This window comes from Cygnus atratus, chromosome 1 (genome assembly GCF_013377495.2).
Source record: "Cygnus atratus isolate AKBS03 ecotype Queensland, Australia chromosome 1, CAtr_DNAZoo_HiC_assembly, whole genome shotgun sequence".
NCBI lineage: Eukaryota > Metazoa > Chordata > Aves > Anseriformes > Anatidae > Cygnus > Cygnus atratus.
In genome coordinates, this window is record NC_066362.1 from 118,308,231 (window position 1) to 118,331,667 (window position 23,437).

At 41.7% G+C, this 23,437-nt stretch overlaps 1 protein-coding gene across 2 annotated transcripts in view; it reads right to left on the minus strand.

Moving 5' to 3' along the window:
- Positions 1–19,346, minus strand: part of USP9X (ubiquitin specific peptidase 9 X-linked) — a 100,474-nt gene extending 81,128 nt beyond the window's left edge. For both annotated transcript variants that reach the window (XM_035542362.2, XM_035542361.2), the window contains exon 1: positions 18,936–19,346. The gene's annotated coding sequence lies outside the window, so the exon portion shown is untranslated. The remainder of the gene's footprint in view (positions 1–18,935) is intronic.
- Positions 19,347–23,437: the final 4,091 nt, after the last annotated feature.

The following is a 23,437-nucleotide window of genomic DNA, read 5'->3' on the forward strand; positions in this document are numbered from 1 at the left end:
ATTTTTTCATAGCTTTGTTACTGCAAAAACAACGTGGATTATTTCACCTTTTGAGAAGTTTTCCGAACAGCAAATGGGACGGGTTTCCCATGTAAACAGACGTGAGACATACTGATGAAGAGCAGAATCTGGCTACATTTGACTCTTCCAGGCGTAACAGTAAGCCTAAGCTTGTGGTTCATATGGACAGGCTCATCAGATGATCAGAAGTAAAGCCTCTTCTCACATTTCCATGGCTGAAGTTGCCCCATGAGTCTTGATCTCATTTAAATGCCAAGGTTAAAGCCCAAGAAATTTTAATAAAAGCTAACTGTATTCGAGTTAAGGCTGAGAACTCAGTTTGGCCCTGCACATCAGGACAGTAAAACTGACATCTTGTTTCCACATGGAATAACTTCCCAAAGGACTTGAGGAAAAAAAACCAACAACACAAAAACAACACAAACAAGGATATCCTTTAGAACATAAGGATTGTCTTACTTAAAGGCAAGAATCAATGAAGTTCAGTCCCAGTATACCAGTGGGTACTTAAGGTACAGGATGCTTTTTCCCCAGAGGGCATATCAGCAAGAGGTCAAGCGTTCAGATCATACACATCATTCCTCTGGCTACCAAACAGAAAAGTCAATTTTAGTTCCTGTTCTGAAGAAGAAACAGTGTTTTGCTCGCGTGACCGTAGATCAAGTAGAATGCCAAAGACACAGCACCAAGAAATAACACAGTCAATGCCGCACACACAAAACCAGCAAATATTATGACAATTAACCAGGCTCCCTTCAGCCATGGCCTTGCCATGCTCTTCTGCACGCACATGTCCAGGACTCTGCCCTAGACAGGGCCTGGAGTGGGATGGCCTCTCACTGAGCACGACTGTTCCTTTGTTCACAGGAGCTCTCAATGCAAGCTCCCCTGGCTCAACTGGTATCAAACTGTGTCCTCAGTGACACTTAATACAGCTGAATGACGGATGAAAGAGGGATGTAAAATTTACAGACCCTGCAATTCTGTTTCTTAAGTACTTAAACACTTCCAGGTGATCAACAAACTACATTCAAGCCACTGGTAAGTAGCGAGATGACGTGTGTTTTATGCTGGGAGAGGATGATTTTGGTCACAATAGTAAAACAAACCAGACTTTGCAAGCACATCAAGAAGTCAAATAAATAAAGCAAAACACTGGTAAATGCATGCACTACAGCCTAAGAATACCACACTTAGTAACTCAGAGTCACTTCTATCTGGAAAATGCTAACATCCGTTTTAAAAACTGTTTAAATGTTTTGAGCTACGACTTCCATTTACTATACAGACCTTAAATTCACAATGAATATGCAAAAAAAGTGGGTAAGATTTCCTTCCACCTTATATTAAAAGAACAAGCTTCAACAGGAAACAACCTCAAAACTAAAAAAATAATTAAAAACCAGTTCTAAGAATTCTGTTACGTACATTTGCTTCAGAGTCAGATTCAATCTTTCCCAGCTAAGCAACACAATGCTATACTTTTTTTCCAATTATGCTACAGTTTATTTACTTAGGAAGCTGCCCTTCTGCATTCCAAAAACGTATTCCTGGCAATAGAGCCAATTAGGATTGAGTTGATACCGTGGGTCCAACTGCAATCTTAGTCCTTTACAGGCCGCAGTGGAACACTATAAGCAAGGACAAATCTTGGTTTCATGTTTATATTTAGACAGTGCTCTAGATTTATTAAAAGGAATATACACATTTGCAATTGATACTCTACCGTCTATGGAGATATTACATTATGTCTACTTATTGCTAGAGCAAGAAAGTAAAGAATATGTCTAATGTTTGCAACAAGGATAGATAAAATGCTTTCAGTTCCTTCTTATATTTGTTGTTCAGTCATGGCCATATTAAGTACTTCACATTGTTTATCCAGTTCTAAAATGGATGTAGTAGTTACAACTCTCAAAGCTATGTAGTGAAGTTTATAGCCCGTAATACCTTAAGAACCCTGTTTGCTCCTTAAAACATTAATCCAAATGTTAATAATTACAAGATGTTACGCTATTAGGCTTTTTGAAAAGATTTCATTTTGCTTGATTTTGAAAAGGTATAATTAACTTTTAATGTTACTTTGCATTCTACTTGACTGCTCTGCCTTTTTGCTGCAAAGAGCATTATTATTGGATGCTCAGAAGTCAATGGGAAAAATCACAATACATTCTCATTATTATGGGCAGCAAAAAATAAAGACTTAATTCCACTTAAAAATGAAAGCTTTTTCTCAGCAAGGCATGAATTCCTACAGCAATGCACTAGGGAACAAAGGAAATTAAAAAAATTCCTAACACTGAGATATCAGTGACCTCCTGTGAGCTGCCCAAGCACACTACAAAAGGAGAATGAAAGGTTTGGGGAATGGGAGGCATTACAGAGTCTGAAAGAGACAGCAGACCAGACACTTATGTTTACACAGCAGTACTCATCTTCGTGTCTTCTCTGCATGAGGATGTGCACAACACAGCCTCCAATTCTTGCCAATTAATGTGTTTTTTAAGAGCAGACACAAATTATGTAAGTCTGTAATGGCATTGAAACTTTTGTTCTTGTTCTTCATTGTGACAACATCTAGCAGTGGATCAGGAAACAATAACTGGACAGCGATGGTAACAGGTAATTTTTTGTCACGTTAAGTCTTTAAAACTTTCAGTGGAATACAAAGCTTTGTATACCAATGCAGGTAGTAAGTAACACTTCATTTTTCCTGCACTTCTAAATAAGATTAATTTTTAGGTAAACATATTAGAAAACACTAACAAAACAGAATGAGGTTTTCCTAAATCACGTGCCCCCCCCAATTCATTTTAATGTACAGTCCACAAATTTATTTTATTTTTTAATCCTTATCTACACTTACGTATTTCCCAGCACAGACATATTATCATCATACATAATTAAGAAATATATTTAAAATGTCCTAGCAATCATTACAGAAATCATTAAACAATTCAACCTTTTCTGCCATATTAAGTTATATTTCTGCTCTGAATCTGATGCACTTTGTGTTATGATATTGAAAACGACAAAAAACTGTTTCCAATATTTTCCATGTAATACATTAAAACAACTTACAAAAACTCTTGTGTGAAGCTGATCTGAGTATTTAGTATTTATAATAAAATATTTAGTATGAGGTAATCAAGAACCCTAAGAAATCTATAGATGTGACTTCTACTAGATCTTTGAAAACAGGATATAGTCCAAAATAGCACAGAACGGAAGAGGGGGAGAAGTGGGGGGAATAGAGAGAGGAAATCAAACTACCATCTCTGGACATAAACCTGTTAGTTGCCACTAATGCAACTTCCTACAGTCTAGTAAGCGTGATTAGTTTAATATTTTATCAAGAACGTGAAAGGTGTTAACAGTTACCTGCATTTTTACATGCTTTTTTGATTATGTTTACAGTAAACAAAACAGGTTTTCTCAAATAAAATGAAAAATATGTATCCAGTGATTAAATTTGAAGCTACTAACAGGGTTTTAACAAACAGGGACAAACACTCCTAGCCAAACCCTACAGGTTATCAATTCTCAATCCCGTATTACTCATTATTACTGATAACTCAGAAAAAGCTACAAAATCTGTCAGAAATTCTACAGGTGGCATACAAACTAACGGGGCAATAAACACAGATTACTCTGTGATGAGTTCTCATTATCATCTGATAAGCCTGGCACAATAAAATGTGCACTAACATAGCCAAGTGTCAGGTCATTTGACTAGAAAAAAAAAAGGTATAAAAATTTTTTGTATATATTGGGAAACATGACTGGAAGAATACTTATTCTAGAAAAGCAACCAAACGTGAACACCACAATTGCATGTTTTTAGCAAGTATAAATCTCTGGATCGTTATCTTTTTAAAAGAAGAGTATCATTTTGGTTGCAGAACTGGTAAGAAACTTGTGAATTACAACCTTTTACATCTAGAAAAAAAAACAACAAGTGGCAACAAAGATACCCTCCACATGAATTAGTTGCCTGGTGAGGAGAGAGTGTTACATGCTGAATTAAATATCTGAAGCGATTACAAGACTGGCCACAGGACACAGCATCCACTTCTGAGACAGCCTAGTTGTTCTGGGGTTTTGAACTGCTGTTTATCACACTCCCTTACAGTAAGGGAATAAAGATGTCCTTTTCAGACTTTTTCTACTCTCTCGCTCAACTTTTGAACCTATCAGAGGAGAAAAAGAACTGAGAATTCAGCAGGCAAGTACTGTATGAGCTGCATTTATAACTGACATTTTCTTTTCAAAGAAAAAATCGTTGCCAATCAGGCACGTAAACAAAGTCATGAAGAACAGAGAGGACCTGCTGTCACCCTACAACTTTTGAGGAGAGGCGTAGTTTTCCACACAACATATGTCCTTTACAGTGTGGAAGACCCAAGTTATAAATACAGTAAGGTATTATTTCATGCTAGGAGATTTTAAGCTGCAGACTGCAAGAACAGAACCAACACCTGAAATGTGTGTTTTGCAAAAGTTTGGCTAGTTAGGCACAAAAACATTTCTTGGATGTTTGAAAAAGTACACAAAGCTAAGGAGACCAGCTGATACCCCTCCCAACTATAAGACACATTTTCGATTAAGAACTAACACCCAGACACAGAAACCATCTTTAAACATAACTTTGAAACTGTAAATGACAAAGAATAATAAATTCAGTAACACTACTCTTCATACCAGGTGAGAAAGGAGGATACTGAATGCCTGCACAGAACACTGGGTAACATTTCCATCCAGTGCCATTCTCCCAGGGATAACACACTGGAAGGGGTTAGGAATTGTATCTTCTGACACAGGAGGAACTAAGTACTCTGACACTGTCATGGTTTTACATCGGAAATTTTAGCAGCCAGCAAATACAGACAAAATACAAAGTTAAATGGGGGTCAATCAGGTTTAATATGCTTGAAACAAAATGAGTAATAACAGGGTGTAAAAAAATTACTACCGGCTATAAACAGGAAAGAATACTGGTAAGCCTTCACTGTTGAAAAACAAAACCAAAAGAGCACCTCATCACAAAGCTCTTAAAAGGAGTCAAATCATGCCAGAAAAGGTGCAGTACTTATTTTTTTTAATTTTTACCCCCAAAATCTAGGTGGTTGATTGGTTTTATTGGGAGTGGTGGTGTTTTTTTTTTTTTTTTTTAAGCAAGTACTCAGCAAGAAACTACAAGGTAATGTTAAAACAAACAAAAACTGCTTTTGTTAACATGTAACCTCCTAAGCAACTCAACTAAAAAGAAAATGGTTTATTGCCTTTGCATTCCTCTGTGTTGAGGAATTTCCATTCTTAAAGCATTAAAGCAAGTGTTCAAGAAAAAGGCAGCCAAAAATTCTGTTTGTAAAAGAACTGCCAGTCTCACTTGTGTTTTGCCTTTGAGAGATGAATGTCATCACTACATTTTTCAGTAGCTTAAGCCTAACTTGAGTAGCTTAAGCCCAATTTGATCTTGTTTTCTTTGAACGTTATATCATTATCCATAACTTTAGTTCTGCAACTTATGTAGGCAGCTTTTCTTGTTATTTCAGGTTGCATTAAGTTCTATAGTTTCCTTCTAAATCAGGTCTTACTGTTAACCAGAGAACAGCATGGGTTTTGTGAATTCCAAGAAGTGTCCACAAAGTAATATAAAATTATTATTATGGAACTGGGCTCAAGCCCTTAATGACTGTTAAGGCCCTTTATCCTCCAGCTCTAGTGACCTTCCAAACTTCCTTGAAAACTGTGTTCTTCCTTTGCTGCAGGGCTCACAAAGAAATCTCAGGGGTTTTTAGCATCTTTTTGTAAGCAAGGGGAATGAAGCTGAAACCAAGAAGCATACAGCTCCTCCTCTAAGAAAAGAGTTAGAGAGAATTCACACATCTACAACTGCAGACAAAAATAGAAGAAAAGTTGATGGAAAAAAAAAAAGTTTAAATCGAAAGTACTCCCTTTGATCTGCTACGCCAGAGCAGTTTCATATATTTTACAACTTCTTGCTGGGGGATAGAATGAAAAAGGTAGTAGCACTTCACCATTCCACCCTTGGGAGATCCTGCTCAACGCAGAGCTGTACAAATGTTCACGTTACGATTCCTCATGCTCTGCACCATCCCTGTGCTTGGTTTCTGCCAGAAAGACATAAATACATCATGGCTGCTGTTATTTCTGCTGTGGTTTGTGTGTTCTACCAGGCTACAGGTAGATGGTGCATGGCCTCTCCTACCTTCACTCTTTTTCAAGTAGTGGAAGGGAAGCTTAATGGCATCTTTCAGGTTCATTTCAACTATGGCTTTAGACCATGGAAGTATTTATAGTATAGCGCACTTAAGACTCCAAGCGACTCAACAGTATAAAGTACACTGTAGGAATTCTGTTAGAAAAGTGAAGTTTGAAGTTAGCCCGCCAAATCAGACTAGACCCTTCTGACTCCCTTCGTGTTTTCATGTTCTATGCAGAACTCAAGGGCTTCTCCAAACGACTTTAAACATCACATTTAAGAGAATTATTCAAAGTCTGTACCTATAATATCCCGTGACATTATCAATACCTTTTACAAGTTCTCCCTTAAACAACAGAATTCAGAAAACCTACTGCTTGGTTTAATGCAAGGAGTTAAAGCATGGTACAGCATCTAAGCCAGATACTAAGTTGGAAGCATTTTATACTCTTGAATCATGACAAAGTTAACTTTATGAAATTTGTAGACATTTAAAAATCCCTACATTCAAATACTTTAAGTGTTCCCTGTATTGTACCAGCCTTCATTTCACTAAATTTTTTAACTTTGCTTTTCGTGTAATATCGAATTAGAAAGCACAGACTAAGCACAGGCACTCAGACATTACCATCATCATCAAGAATAAATTAAAATACCTCTAATACAGATGAAAGTGTTACCAGCATTAAAATTTATCTTTTGGTTAAACGCTGCTTCTTCATAATTGCTTAACAAGCTTAGCCAAACTTCCAACTAGTTATCAGTGTACCAAGTGCGTATCTCAGCCTGGAGATTTTGCAGAGAGAATTTTTTTGAAGACTGTCTGCCTGAAACATGCTCTATTCCAATTAAACTCATACAAGCCATCTGCCCAAACAGGCTGAATGCTCCAAGAATCACTGAAAATGATCTATCTGCTCCAGAGGACTTGTATAACAAATCCCCTTAAAAATCCTGGCCTCTCTGAAGGGAAATAAGAAGTGGCAGCAGGAGCAACAGTTTTGTCTTCTTGCTCCTTCTGCCAGCACAACGAAGGTGGTTGTTGGATTTAAATGCCAAAAGGTAGTAGCAGAGGCAGTTGGATGCAAACAAGTAAGAAAGCCCCCCGAAAGCATATGAAGAGCCAAGCAGGGCTGAAAACAGGAGAGTTATTTTCATACCCACAGCCCAGAGGATCCTCTGTTCCAGAAACTTAATATTCCTGTAGCTGTAAAACCTATCAGAAAGCATATCATAACCTTTCTTTTTGGGAAATGCAGGAGATAACCATCTACTACTACTATATCCCAAGGACTGAGCTGGGGTTTTTAAAATTCCATTGCAGTTGTGACTAAAACCCCAAAACTTATTCTATTTAAAAAACAAACAAACAAACAAAAAACCACATAACAACCCCCCTCCCAAACACACAAAACCAAACCAAAACCATACAACTACTCCTCTCCCTGCATAGAAAATGGTTAAACACTAAATCACATAAGCCCTCTGGCTAACAAGCATCACGTCCCTCCAGTACACAAAACAGACTAATAAAGATACCAGTTTTCAGCTGAATCCATGAACGGGCCAGGAGAGAACAAGAGCGTCCAACTGTTCGTTTAACACACAGTGCCTACAGTAGCACAACGCGACAGTGACAGAGCTTTATCGTCACAGTGCATAAATTAAACTCCTCAGCTTGTATTGTTGGACCCTCAGTGAGAAAAGGCAACCTTATTCCCCAGTAATAGTATTACACCCCAGTAGATTTTCAAACAGAAATTTCACTGCATTTCTGCGTGCAGACATGCCTTAGCTGAAGGTATGGTTTCACAGTCTGTTTGAAATCAGGTAAGTCTCAACTGTCAGGAGAAGAGGAGGAGAGTGATGTTGTTTGCTTTCATCCCAACCACCTCCTCACTGCTAGTATTAGCCCTTGCATCATCGCATAGTCAGCCACATCAAGAAACCATTCTGGCTGAAAGGTAACTGGGGGAAAGGAATGAAAATTATTTTAGTTTTCGTCTGGATCACACGCCATGCGAACGCTAACAATGGCACAAGAAGCAGGCAGAACATATATATAAATATATCTCTCTCCACGGATAGAACTGACTCTTTTAGCATCGGTGCAAATCCATCATGAAATACATCTGAGAGAGGAGGAAAAGAGGCAACACTGCATGGATAATTATTTAGCGACGATAGCAACCAAGGCTCACATACACCAGAGCAAGAGATGAGTCTTGACAATGCAGAAGCATCGTGAAGACCGATACTCTTCTCAAGCATAATGAGTACACAGGAAAAAGCGCACAGAGAAAGCTGATTAGTACACAATAAATGCCAGGAATGTCAATTCATAAATAGCACAAGTTCAGTCATGAAAGTCACATTAACTAGCCCGAGCAAACAGGGCAAAGGGTGAGAAGATTACGAAGGTAAAGGCAAAAAATCCTCTTTGCCCTGGACATTATGGTAACACCACTGGAATGAACAATAGAAAATGACACGCAGACTCCAGCGAGTCAGGAAAATTGATTTAGCAGCAACACTTTGAACAGCCTCACCACAACCTCATAAAACTGTGACAAAGCAGGAGGCAAGGTACAAGATGTATCACACAGAAGCAGGCAAAAGTTTTACTTCTGTTGACAAAGAAAACGGCCAGCTATAAACCTGTAAACAAGACTGCATAATCCAATTGTTGTCTGCAGACACAGGTTAAAAAAATGGGAATTGGAGTTGAGAGCGTGAGCAACTGAGTACAACAGCTGTACCCACCATGACAGCCAAAGTCTCACTACCTTTCAGCAAAAGGAAGTTTCATATAACAACGCTGTGTGTGAGAAACAGACAGACGGACAAACGCTCAGTGTGCCATTTTTCTCCTGCACAATTTGGGATTTTCAGAGTGCACTAGTTTCCACTGTAATTTAATTTCCATCAAAATAAAGTTTGCTTTCATCAAACTAAGTCCCCTGCGTGGACAGTTACCAACTGAGCGACAAGGAAGAACAATTGCCCATACCTTATTTGTTGCAGAAATGGTTTTCACAAGAAAAGAAACAGGACTTCAGAGTCAAAAGGAAACTCAAGGTTTTAAGGCAGCTATACGGAACCCCTGAGAACTGAATTCTGCCTGTGCCTTGTTCATACTCGTTGCTGGAGGAACTATTTTTTTCAGATTAATCTCTTCATCTTCTTCCCATTTTTCTGGGTATTGAGCTACACAGGCAAAACTGAAGAAGAGCGAAGAAGCAGAACAGCAACTTAAGCCAACATAAGCTGTGTCTGTAATGACAGAACATCTAACAAAAATCTATAGAAACATTACGATAGGAGGCACTTTTTGAAGCTTATGGCCACTGTGTCATAATTCCTCATCAATAAAACAAAAGACAACACAAGCCTTTTAATTTACAGAGTGAGGTGAGAAGTAATACAGTAATGTTTGGGAAATTTAAAGGTTGAGAGTGAAAAGCTCCTATAAAGGTTATTAATGGATTAATAAATCTAATCCGTATGGGAGTTAGACCGATGTAAGACATGAATTTGCAGAATTAAGTCAAAAGATAAAATACTGAATGACAATCCCATTCAATCAATCTTCCAAACTGATGGAGTCAGGGATTCAATGGGAAGATGAGTTCATAATGAACTGGGGGAAACAGCGGTTAATGACAAATGTAATTCTCAGATTGCTGAATTTTCAATCTTCGCTTAGAGAAATCTTCTTAATTCACCTGTAGCTAAGTGAAAATTTCACCCTTAAATCATAAAATGCTTACATCATTCATGACCTTTGCACTTTTGCAAGGCTCTCTGCTTCATTTGCTTTACATAGCACACAATTTTCAAGAGACTTCCCTGAGCCACCTGATAACTCAACCGAAAAATGCATGATGGAAGCACTATAAAAATCAAGCTTTGGGTTTTACTGAAGTATTACAAACCACAAGCCCTGATGAAATAATACACACAACAGACAGGGGAAAAAAAGTAATTCTCCCATCTGAATTCCATTTAAGTCTTAACTTGGGAGTAGGCAGTGGGAGAAATTAAACTTTTCACTTGCATTTATCAAGTATCAGACCAAAAATACTGTACCTCATATTTACAACCTCAGCAATGACAAAACAGCCACAAACTACATATACCTGTGACAAGTTGTTGTCTGTAAATAAGACACTCACATCCAAGCAAGGAAATCTGTCCAAAGTATGCACCCAACCCCACCAATTTTGGGAAAACAAAATATTAGCTACCTAGCAGTATGCACGTATGACAGGGAGAAAGATAAAAAAACCTCCAAAGGAAGATGGACATTAAAACAGTTAGGCACCCCAAATTCACAAGTAACATTGCCAAGGAAAAAATGGCATGAGAAACATAGAATGGGCTAAACAGAAGATATTCAGGAAGGAAAAGAAAAAAAGGAAAAGGCATAGCTAGTAGTTTTATGAGATGAATAAAATCTCACCATGGAGCAGGTAAATAACGCTAGACCATGCAGGCGAATAAGATCAAACTCCAAAACTTTAAACAAAAAAAAAGTTCATTTCTTATTAAAACACTTTTTCATGATGTTTAAGATATCTTAATAGAAAACAAATATTCCCAGAGGTTGTGAAAGAAACACTGAAGTCTTTTTTATATCTACTGTACCAGTCTACAGAAACATACTCCCAAAATAATTTCTTCATAATTCCTACAGATATATAGAAAAACTTGCAACTGAACTGTTTAACATGGTTGTTAAGGCTTTTCTTCCTGCCTCAGGTGCAGAAGTTCTGAGAAATTACGTGTGTCAAATACACTAGAGAAGCTTAAGTAGATATGGTACAATAAAGAATCCTAGTGTACAACTGTCATTTAGAAGTTAAATAATATACGATAGTCATATTTAAAGCAAAAATTTGAACTTAGAGTAACAGAAAATAGACGTAAAGAGACAGTTTTCATTGTAAGTGTGAACGATTACTCTGTATTGTATTTTCAGACTCATGAGGAACCACCTAGGCTTATCAACATTAAAACCCTTGAATTGTTTTACGTGTAAGAGAGTATAAGAACATACTCACAACCTTGAAGCAACTCTCACAGTGGAGACTTTGCTTCTCTGCTCCCAACTGTTAGTTACTTGCTGCTGGACTCAATAATGTATACAACTTCTACAACATCTCAGTCTTCCCAGGTGATACACGCACCTAAGCAAACACCTAGCATTTAAGCAAACAGCACATCAGGTACTGAGTACAATTTCAATTTTAGAAATGTTTTACCTCATCTTCTATTTCCTTCCTTTGTGCCTAACTACTGTAAAAAGTCTTCAGAAACCTGAAGACATCAGCTTTATTTACACTGAATTTTCTACGGCAACACGGTTTCAAAGACAACTTTCAGAAGTACAAACAAATCTGCAAATCAAACTGATTTTGGCTACTGCTTGCCAACAACAAAACAAAACTAACAGGTTGGTCATCCGCTATTGCTACTCAGCTGCCTCCAGGCACTGTATCCAGAAGTTGTTACTGGTTCTCTAAATACTTGTTGCATTATCAGGAAAATATGATGAAAAAGGAAAAATCATGACAGGGTGCATTACCAAAATCTACTTCATCCAGTCAAAAATCTTAGGATGGGCAGGTAACTGAAAAACTTCAGTGGCATACCTGCTGACCAGAGGCTGATACCACGCACATTTTTTCCCCATGGCTGAAAACACGAGTCATAATAATTTTCCTTACCACAGCAAGGTTTCCTTCCCACTTTGCTGGCCTTGCTGCATCCATTGCCACTGAGGAAAACAAAGCTTTTCATTTTTACTTCTCACCTTTTAATTTTATGAAAAGAAATCTAGGTGTTTTCCCAATCCTAAGACAAGGAAGGAGAGGTAAAGGAATTAACGGCTTCTCAAATGCCATAAGGGGAATCCATGTTTCAAGTTACATCTTCACTAGACACGTTACAAACTGTCAACCACAGCAATCTGGCTAAACTGCAGTAGGAATAAAAACAGAAAGAGTTTTCAGACAATCTGGAGGTTATCTTCCTCTCTAATTACCAGAACTATCATGAAGAAACTCAAAGAGAGCAAGAGAGCTCTAAAGCACTGAAGAAATCTGACACTACCACCTTACCTAGAGGAAGAAGTCTGTGCATCACCTTAAAAATATCTGATGGTATACGTGTGTACGTCTGTATAAACAACTACATGCAGCAAGGAAAAGCACCTGGGATTTTAAGGTCCCACTGTGATTAATAAAGCACTGTCTGGAAGACGGGTCTGGGCATATGGAGGACTGTGCAAAAGTGGAGCCTGAAACTATAGAATAAATCACCGGAGTTTTCACCTTCAAGCTCCAGAGAGTTTGTGTCATAATTTGTAAAATAAATAAATAAAAATATTGTGGAGATTGTCACAGTTAAAGGATTCGGGAACACGCACGAAACAGAAAGGTCAGCAATCACCAACCAATTAACATTCTACTTCTAAATTAGAAATATACAAAGCCTTCTAGCAAACAAAACTGTAGTTTAAGCTTTTTTAGCTGATTGGAATAGCAGTCTTTCATCCCCTTATTCACTTAATAATAAGCCAAGCAGATCCACGCTCCTTATTTAAGATTCAAATTTGTGGTCTTGTTCTGCTGAAATTTATTAAAAATTGAAGTATTTCATTGCTACAACAGCAGAAAAATTAAACACCAACAGACAAAAAGGCTCATCTACTGAGATGCCAGTATATTTTGACAATAGTGTTCACTCTCATATTGAGTTAGAAAAATAAGGGACTTCCCCCCTTCACCGTAAATGTTCATTTCTAGCAAAAGCGGACAAAAAGCGAACTTCCACCCACGGCCAATACAAATCTGTCACCACTGTCCTACACCACAGTGCTGGCAAAGGCACTCCCCTCTAACCAAAAAAGCCCATCTGGTAACAGAGGGATCCTAGCTGGCACACACCACGACTTTGCTCTTTAGGGAACACATCTTAACACTCCTTTGTCATTTCAGAGTGCTAGAGCTAAGACCACTCTACCACAAAATAGCACCTTTATGTCAGTCTAGTCCCACTGAAGCTAGGCAAAACGCTGAGCAGCATCTAAGTGTCTTAAGGATTGAGGCCTACAGAATTTACAATGCACATTTCCATGCCTTTTCACTTCGGCATTTAGCTGTTACAAAGTGTTACTTCTGTAAAAGAAAGCCTCTTCTAGGGAATATTTTCTACTATTTAAGTTTGGGATATTTACATGAAAGCCTAATGAAAAGTTGGCCGTGAAATTCCCTCCATGAACTTTTCATTATCTTGAAGTGTTCATCTTTAAAAAAAACAAACAACAAAACAAACAAACAACAAAAACTCTAGTTTATAGCAGAGTTTGTATCTAGGAAATATTTTAGAGGTTATAACAGCGAGTAAGAGAAGACATGAGCATATATTAAGGAGTCATGTTTGTGTCTTGCCTTCAACATATTCTCGAGTATCAGCTTAAAAAGATTTTAGAAAAAAAGTTGAGAGCTCTCCATTCATAGATGTACAACTTTAAGAAATGATGTAATGTGGAATTCCCCTCCTATGAGTAAATTCATGGCTAAATGCTAGCTACCAGACAATATTATTTGCTAAGATGTCAAGTAAGGTTAAATTTAACTTTTTTTTTTTTTACATGCAAGAAACCCACATTTTTCTATTGGCAGTTACACGTGTTAGGAAAATGAAATCACAAAATAGGCTTACATACTGTTTTGTAAACAGACCAAGGATGCCACAAACAGAAGTATTCCACAGCAACATTCCTGACAGCTATGCATTACTGTTAAGCAGTTTACATTTTAACTTCATGAAAAAAGTTGAGAATACTAGCATTGAAAACATTACTAGGTTTTAAAACAAAAGATATCTCACGGATCTCTTTTACAGGTGTAATAACAAAGAAGTAAAACAAAAGCAATTAATCAGTCTCACAATTAATAATAACTTATCCTTGAAGAAAACCACAGCGCAGTGATGTTTCCTTTAGAAAGCAAGCAATACACAAACACACACACACGTATATTTAATTCCCAGCATTCCAATTTTTATTTGAAAACACATCAACAACAGCTAGTAGCCAAAAAGCTTTGATACCGAGCCGACTGACTTCAACTCTCAAATAAAACAAGACTAATGGGCTCATATAAAGAGAAAATACCAGAAAGTTCACAACAGAAAATGCAAAAGGAACTGTCTGTGCTGTCAAGCTCTCTCTCAAAAAACAAACAAACAAAAAACCACTACACTAAGTCACAACTGCCTACTTGAAGATCTTATTTACCTTCCCCCCCTCTTCTATTGTGGGGAAAGTTACTAACAGCTCTCCTGTAGCCTCACCAATACTTATGTTTTTAACAATTTTTACCAAACTAGACCTATTGCACAGAAAGTGCTCAACACGCAGAGTGGGGCCCAAGGGACACTGGAATGTCTAGGAAATGCAACAATTGACACTTTGCGGGAGCAAAGTCACAACGAAATGGCTTTCTGCCACGATCTCTTCACAACTCTAAACAAGAGGACCTAAGTCAAAACACAGTCTTGTCAGGAAGTGCAGAGGGAATCTTTGTTAATCCTATTCCCAAGTCAAGCTACAGCCTTGAACATAGCAGAACTTTAAGAGACAGCCAATATAAAAGAACAGTTTTAAAATGACAGCTCGACTCATTATGAAACTGTAATTCCTTATAACAGCATAAGAACTTTAAGATGGCCCTCCGGGAATAAGAGAACAAAAACTAGATTCAATATATGAAAGATGTTACTGCGTTTTTATAATTCGTGAGTTCAAAGTAGCTCAAACTTCCCAGGTCATTTGTACAAAAAGTTGAGTCTCGTTGCATGCAAGCACACGCTTAGGAAAAGACCTTCTTCCCATCCCTTGCTGCTCTATGAAAAAAATCACTTCTTGTAACTACCATTCTGCAAGGCGAAGGTTTACCAAATTCCCCTTCCTAAACATAACTAACTGCCCAACCAGCCCGATAACCAATGGACATTTGCCACTACTGGATATTGCAGAAAAACCACCTCTTAAGTGTTCAAAACAGAGCAGAATAAAGACTGTGATCAATGTTCCACACTGATGGGACAGGGCAGGTACAACACTGTAGCTTAATTTTTATCTCTTTTCTCATTAGTTTGTGTCAGGGTGAAAGTATGCATAACAAAGTTTAGTTAGAAAGAAAAAAAAAAAGGTGATGTTGCGTATTTACACACCACAAATGTTATGTATGAAATAAGGGAAGTCCACAGCAATGCACACAGCACTGCTAGTTTTGCAAAAGGCAAGGTACTACAGCAAAAAGGGGACATTATCAAGTTAAGTTCCCATAACGTACCCTCAAGCGTTTTGAATAAAATGTTGAACTCCATTTTTAAATGAGGATAATGTGGATAATAGAACTGGATGCACCTACACAGAGCTTCAAGCAGAGATGCATCCATGGCGTAAGAAAAACATGGATTCCTGAACAAGAGAAACTACGTCCGCATGTTCAAATTCATACGAACACTAACGTCCAGGAAATAATTTTCTAAAGGACACAAAAGCCTTCACACGTACAACTTCCCAAGTGATCAGAATCCCAGTGAAGTTTCTTGTATCTTCAGATGACCACCTAACACTGGTCTCTGCAAGTGCTGGGTAAGCAAGACTACTGGTTTGATTAAGCAATGTTTGTGCTGACAAGGAAATGAATTAAGGTAAATGTAATTGTTTGTGCTGGGGGGGTGGGGGTTTGGGTTTCTGTTCTGTTTTAACCATGCTTTAAGGGAAGAACAGTAAGGGACGACTTTGATTCAATTCCTTTACAGATGGGGCTAACCTGCTCAGGATGTCTTAAAAATATATCCACAGTCTTTAGATCTATTAGGATATATAAAAGAGCATCTCTGAAACAAAACCAAACCCACAAAGTACTGCCAAACACAATACCACTCACTATTCAAATACCTGAAGTAAGTTCAAAACTTACTTCTAAACTGGAGAGGGAAGACCAGAAATATTTCCCAAGGAACTTAAAAAATAAAGATACCAACACATACCTGACAGAAATGTAACTTTATAGCCATTTAAAAATAAGTTGTTATAACTAACAAGTGACCGAACTCCTTTTTTTTATTCAAAGTTGTATTCATACTGCAAAGTCCTAAACTAATTTCAATTTTAAATTGAAAGATGTCTTTAAAGATGTCTTGGAAAAAAGGTACCTTTACTTTCTTAAATGTCTGTGCACCAATCCAGTATTTTCATTTATCCTGAGTCTCACTCGTAAGAATTCCAGCACGTTAAATAAAACAGATAAACCTAAAAGTGCATTTGAAGAGAGAGAAGTTGCACTGGCCTACTTCTGAATACAAATGCACCACAATGTGGGAAAGAAAACGTTTACATAAGGGTGATGGTGTTCTACAGATATAGAAACAATAAACAGTTTTGGTACCGCTATCCTCATTGATCACCACCTCCAGATGTAGTCTTCCTGTCAATTCAATGGGCAGAAGTATCACCAGAAGGGCAAATTCAGCAAGACATGAAACAGCAGCCTGGGAAGATTAAAACAGAGACTACCCAAGAGAAATACTATGAAGATAATCTACACAAAGAGCAAGAAGAAAAGTACTGAAGATACTGAAGAGAGGAAAGGTACTATGCTACAATCTTACATGTTTATTTTTAGCTATATTTCCCCCCTCCAAAACAATCATGCTGATCTGTTTCTTCCACTGCAGCTTTATGATTATGTTTATGTTTTCGTTCAAATCTGTCATTAGGCATCACTGTGGTCCAGGGTATTGTAACAGAATAATCAATGCATGTACTCGACGTGCTTCTCCAAAATTCTTGATATTAGCTATTGCACTCTGTTGGTTCCAGAAAAAAAACGTTACTTCGACTCAGAATAAAAGGCATTACTTTAAAAAAAATATAAAAAAAATGAAACAAACAAACCCCCACTCATACATGACTTAGATTTTGCTGAAATAAGTGTGTTACTTGAACAGGAACATTTATGTTGGTGAGTCCAGGCAATTTCTCAAAGTAGAACCTTAAAAGATCAAGAACAAAGTTAGCTGCCTGCAGATTTCAGTCACCCCTAATATTCCTTACTGTCACTTGAATTCCATAATTGATACAGGTCAAGCCTCCAAAAACCCATCACTAGGCCCTTCCTAAACATAACAACTTCAACATCCATTTTTTGAGCATTTGAGAAGCCTGCTGGAAAATGCAGATTACCTGGGCCAGCTGTCATAACAAGTATTGCCACTTGCATACTTAAGAAACCATCTTAATACCTAAATTCAAAGCTTTTTAAAAAAAAACAGGCCCCAGTTCTGTAACTAGGTCAGCAAAAGTGGACCTTGTGCTAGCTTTGATCCTGTGACTTCAGAGAGGTCTTTGGGCTGATACAAATGTCCGATACGAATACAACTGCAGAACTGTGAATGTAAATCAGGTTGTACAGACAACACGGGGACAGCTGAGCCTAGGAGTCCCTTGAATACTTAATTAGACAAATTCTTTTTTGAAAGATTTTTTTTCCTGCACAGTTGTGCACGTTGCATACCGTTGTACGTCTTCAAAACACTCTACTGAACTTCTGAAGGAGCAAGCTGAAAATCAAATATGGCATCTTAAAGTCCACCTCAACTCTTCTACGAACAAAATCACTTGAGACCGAAACGAATAATTTTGCGAGACTCTTCTCTTGGTATCCAAACAATGGTGCACGAAGTGGGTCGGCACACGTTAACGGGGCGATTACCAACACACACAAAAACCGGCAACCCATCCTACCGGCAAAATCCTCGGTTTTCTCGAGGACAATAACAGCGACTGGCCATGGCCAACCTGCGCGCAGCCACCCCTGCCTCACACCTCGGACGGGGGGAGAGGATGGCGTCCCCCAAAATAAATCGCGACAGCTCCTTTGAGCCCTAACTCGGAGAAGAAGCAGCGGAGCGAACTGGAGGGAGGCGACGCAAAAAAGCCACGAAGGCTTTTTCGTGCATCAAAATAGGCTAGCTGGAAGCCGAGGCTAGAGGAGTGGCCTACGTGTTAATAATGTTTACAGCGGGCGTGAATGAGCTGCTGCTGCTGGTGGTGGTGGTGCTTTTCATTGAGACCGGAGCAAAAGCGCCTCGGCAGGGCCTGATTTCCAGGCGTCGCCCGGGCCTAGGCGGCTCCAATCACTCCACCTCAGTAATGGCGTTCGGTGCGGAGGGAGGCGAGAACCGGGGGCTGCCAAGCGGGGCGCAGCGCTGCGGGCAGCCCCCGGCCCTCCAGCGGCCGAGGGGACGGCGGTGGGGCTGTGGGGGCCCGGCCGGCCGAGCCTCCCGGGGGGGGAAGCGGGGCGGGGGGCGCCGCCGCCGCCCGCCGGGCCGAGGCTGAGGAGCCGTCAGCCATTTTCCCTTGCCCTCCAAAACACCGGCGGTGCGGGGCCGCACGCCGGGGGCTGCCGCCCGTTATCGCCCCCCTCCCCAAAGGCCCGGCTCGCTGCCCCCTTCCTCCTCCTCCTCCTCTTCCTCCCCGCTGCGCCCCGTCCCCGGGGAGCGCCTCGGCCCCGGCTTGCGGCACCGCCGAGCCGCCTCCACGCAGCCTCTCGGCTCCTTCGCTTCGCCTCCCGGCCCCGCCCGGCCCCGGCTCCCCGCCACTCACCCCCGCACGGCGTCCCCTTGTCCCGCGGCTGCCGCTGCGACGGCCCGGAGCCCTGCCGGGTGCTGCCCAAGGAGCGCGGCCGGGGGCTGCCTCATCCCCGGCGGCCGGCGGGGCAGGGGCTCATGGCAGGCCCCGCGCTCCCGGCTTGGGCGACGAGGGGGCGGCTCCGCTTCGCCGGGCGGCCGACGGGAGGGAGGGAGAGCGAGGAAGGAGGGCGAGGAAGGAGGGCGAAGCCGCCGCCGCTCTCGCTGGGGATCCCGGCGCAGCCCCGCTCCGCTCCGACCCCGTCGCCGGCGGCTCGGCCGGGGCGTTTTTCCTGCGTCACCAGCTCCTGCCCGGCGGCCCTGGGCTCCGGCTGCCGACGGGGCTCGGCCGGGGCCTGCGCTCTCCGCTCCGCCCCGTCCGGGCACCGCGGCTGGGGGGGTTGGAGGGGAAGAAGGAGGAGGAGGGAGGAGGAGGAGGAGGAGGAGGAAGGGGGGGGGGGGTGCGCGCACAAACACACGGCACCCCGCGCCGCTCGCCTCGGGGGCCCGGGGCTTGGCTGGGCGGGGGCGGGCAGGAAGGAAGGCGGCGGCGGCGGCGGAGGGGCCGGCCCGGGCGGCGGGGAGCGCTGGGCGCTGACGGCTCCGTGCGTGGGGAAGGCGGCGGCGGCGGCGAGGAGGGGAGACGGGGAGGGAGGGGAGGGAGGGGGGGGGAAGGGAGGGGGGGAGGAGGCGAGACGCGGCGGCGGCGGCTCCTCAGTCTCGCGGGGGCCCTGGACAAGATGGCGGCGCCGGCGAGAACCCCGCCGCGCTGAGGGGCCCCGGCGGCGGCGGCGGCGGCGCGGCCCGCTCGCAGCTCTCACACACTCACACGCGAGGGCGAGACACGCGTGTAACGGCAGTGTGTGTGTGCGCGTGTGGGTGTGTGTGTCGGGGGGGGGCGTGTCACGCGCGCGGCCGTTTCACGCCGGTTGGGCTCGCGCGGGTTCCATTGTGACCCGCCGGGCGGGCCGCGCGCGGGGCCCGGAGAGTGACGTCACGCGGCCGCTCCTCCGCCGCCTCCTCCTCAGGGCTCCGCCACGGCCCCGGGGGAGGCGGGCGGGAGGGGAGGCGCCGCCCCGCCCCCCGGCACCGGGGGCTCACGGGCGTGAGGAAATGGCCGCCGGGCGGCCCCGGGGGGGGCGGGCAGCCAGCCACGGGTACACTCGGTCTCACGGCGCTTAACGTCTTATTTCGTTCTTTTTCCTTTTTCCTTTTTTTTTTTTTTTTTCCTCGGTTCCCAGGTCAAAGTCTCGCCCTAACGCCGTCGCCCAAGAGTTTCAGGGCAGGAAGCGAAGGACGCGGCCTCCCGCTGAAAACGCAGGAGGAATTTAGGTCGCCCGGGTTGGAAACCGCTCGAGAGGCACAGGGCGAGCTGCCCGAGCTCCTGCGCGAAATGTTTCATCTGCTGCACCTCGCCGTGACAAAGGCTGAAATGCCAGTGGCCCGCTGTGGGAGCTGCGGATGGCCATTCTCTGTTTTCATTTAAAAAAACTATAACCCAAAACCAGGCAGTGATGCCTCCTGTTATTCCCTATTCTAACAAAGTTACAGTTAGCAGGCTTTTTGCTAATCACTGGGATTATTCGGGAAGGAAACCTGAAGTACATCTTTGCATTAACCACTCGGTAAACAAAACAAAGGGTGCAGCTGCTTCATCACTGTACAAATGCAACAGTTTTCTTACAGAACATTTTTTTTGTGCGTTTTCCTCACCAACACTAAAAGAAGCCATAACTATGGTGAAAATCTGTGTAAGCCTATTCATTTTAGAAATATGTTTAATCAAAGAAATAGCAGCCCTTTTATCTCAGCGATTTCGTTCCTATGAGTGTATTAGTCTGGCCTCCTCGCTCCTTTTTTTGTGCCTTACCAGTTACTCTGGGCTTTCCCTCCTATTTCCAATTTATCCAGTTTATCCTCCTGGGAAACGTTTAAAAGTTACTGCGGCCATAATGCATATAACTTTCTTGCCTGTCTCAGTACTCTCTCCCTGGACCACTTGACTCTTTCTGATGACTTACAGGGGCATGAGTGCACCTCAGACAATTTTAGTTGTATATTGTTTGAGGGTTCTTGATCCTTAAAAAATAAACCGCTGTGTTTATTGATGTTCCTTTCTTTTTATTGTTAGTTAGACCCCATTTTTTTAAGGCATGCCAAATATTATGTGCCTTCTCACTATTATGGCTTTTTTGGCAGAGCCAAATAGTGACACATCAGTGGAGTTTTATAATGTGGGCAATTGTCCACCAAGAAATTGACTGTCGGTTCACATAAAAGTCAACAAAAAGGGAGAGGGAGATGAACAACACTTCTAGAAACAATACTGGTGCAACTTGTAGCAAGTATTCCCTCTTGTAAAGAAGTTTGTTTTTTTTTTTTTCAGCCAAGAGAGAGTAGAAGCTTTGTTTAATTTAATTGAAACCTTAGGTCTGGAACAAACTTAAGAATTGATTCCTTTTCAGCTTTTTGGGACCTTTGGTGGTATTCTTCTTATTTTAGATTCTACTTTATGTACAGTTTGCAGAACAGCATTACTGTCCTGTAATGAGATATAAGAGAAATGTTGCGTTTGTGTGCGGGGAAAAAATAAAACACGCATTATGCCATGTTTATTCTCTTAACTTTTATATTTGACCTCCTTCCTGTTTTAAAAGTACATTCTAAAGTGCTTTGACAGAGCAGCAGTTGCTTGTAGCCGTGCTAATCAAAGGTCACGATAGGCTGAAGTAGACAGCTATTTATGGCACCAAATAAAAGAAGATATTGGGACGGCGATGGCACTTTGTGGTTGCTAAACAAGCAAAGCGTGCACCAGACCTCTGGCTGGGGAGTCCTCTCTGTTCTCCTGAACCAGAATTTGTGCCTGTCCCTCCTCGTGCTGGCTCCCAGGGCTCTCCAAGAGGATAGCCTTGGCTCAGCTTGTATGACACTGTTTGGCCTCTGGAAAAAATTCTCACTTTTTCTCTCTCTCTTTTTTTTTTTCCTCCTGGAACTGCAAATACATGTTACAATTTTATCTCTGCAGCAGCTATGGAAACAAAAAGATATGCGTTAAAGGAAATTGCTGATTAGAGAATCCATGGTATGAAGGCAGAAGTCAGTAGGCACGTGCAAAACTCACTGATTGTTTTCAAAGAGGTGTCCACGCAGAGAACTATGCCAGAAAAATGCATCCCTCAGTAGTCGCTCTGGTTACTTTCCCTATGTACACAACCTTTGGTATGGTTAGAAATGCTTTTGCAACATTTTTAGTTCAGTGGGTGAACGTGGGGAATTGAAGCATTTCCCTGCAGGCTTTCCAGCTCAGGCATTGCAGTCAGCCTTATCAAATAAAAAGTGAAACTGGTCACAGGCAAGCTGATTGTGTTCATCATTGACTAAACCAAAAGAAATGTAAAAGGAAACAGAGAAGGAATGAGTCAGAATTTAGAAAATGTCTCTGTTGATAGGTGCATTTATCCCCATTTCTTAAACTCTGGTTAACACTGCGCTGCTCCACAGCCAAAAAGAAAATTCAGGATCTAAATATATGGAAAAAAAGTTGTTCACCCAGAGTAATGCTATGGAGCTTTGCAACCCAGGAGCATAAAATAATGAAAACCTACGAGAGAAAGCAGATTTTTACCACAGACCAATAAAAGATCATTTTTTTTCTTCTGGTTCAGCCCCCTAGGCACTGCACTATGTAATATCTACTGACGTTCAGAAAACAAAATAGGCAGTGCAGCAGACAAGGAAGTAAAATGCCACTTGAAAACCAAACAAGTCACTGCCTGGACATTAAGATCTGTTTTAAGGGATCGCATCAAGGATCAATCTTTGCAACATTTTCGGTATTTTTGGGCCCAATCCAACAAATCACTTAAGCACATGAGTCGTGCTGCTGGTTTACATAATTTTTCATTGACTTATTTAAGCCTGCATGAAAGTGCCAGTAAGGAAAATAATAGCTCACGCTTGCCCAAGTCTTTGGTTTATGCAGCATATATTTTGTGTAGTATTTTGGCACTAATGACGTGTGGATGTGTATCATTTGGTACGACGGAGAATTGTAGGCTATCTCCCCTTTCAGAAAAGAACTTCTGTTTTTCACAAGTACCATTTCCAATGTAAAAACATTATCATATCACAGAGGTAACAGAACACTATGTAGACGATGAAGGGATATTTTCAGCTTGGGTAAAACAGCGAAGCCCGCGCGCAGCACAGTAAGGGCAGGCGGTGTTTGATGTTTTCACACCCACGCTCTAGTCGCTTGGTGTTGTGCACCACTGACAGGGCACCGGGGGGCAGCTGTAGGTGCTAGGTGTCTGCCTGCTTGGCCCCGCTGGGATGAAATGGGGTCACAAGCAGGGCTGTGGGGCTGCCAAGGGGCCCATGATGCCCTCAGGGCCTGGGCACGTTTGCATTTCCCAGCCAACAGTGGGAGGTGATCGGTGTATTGGACAGGAAAATGCCATGCGGCTCAGTGAGAAC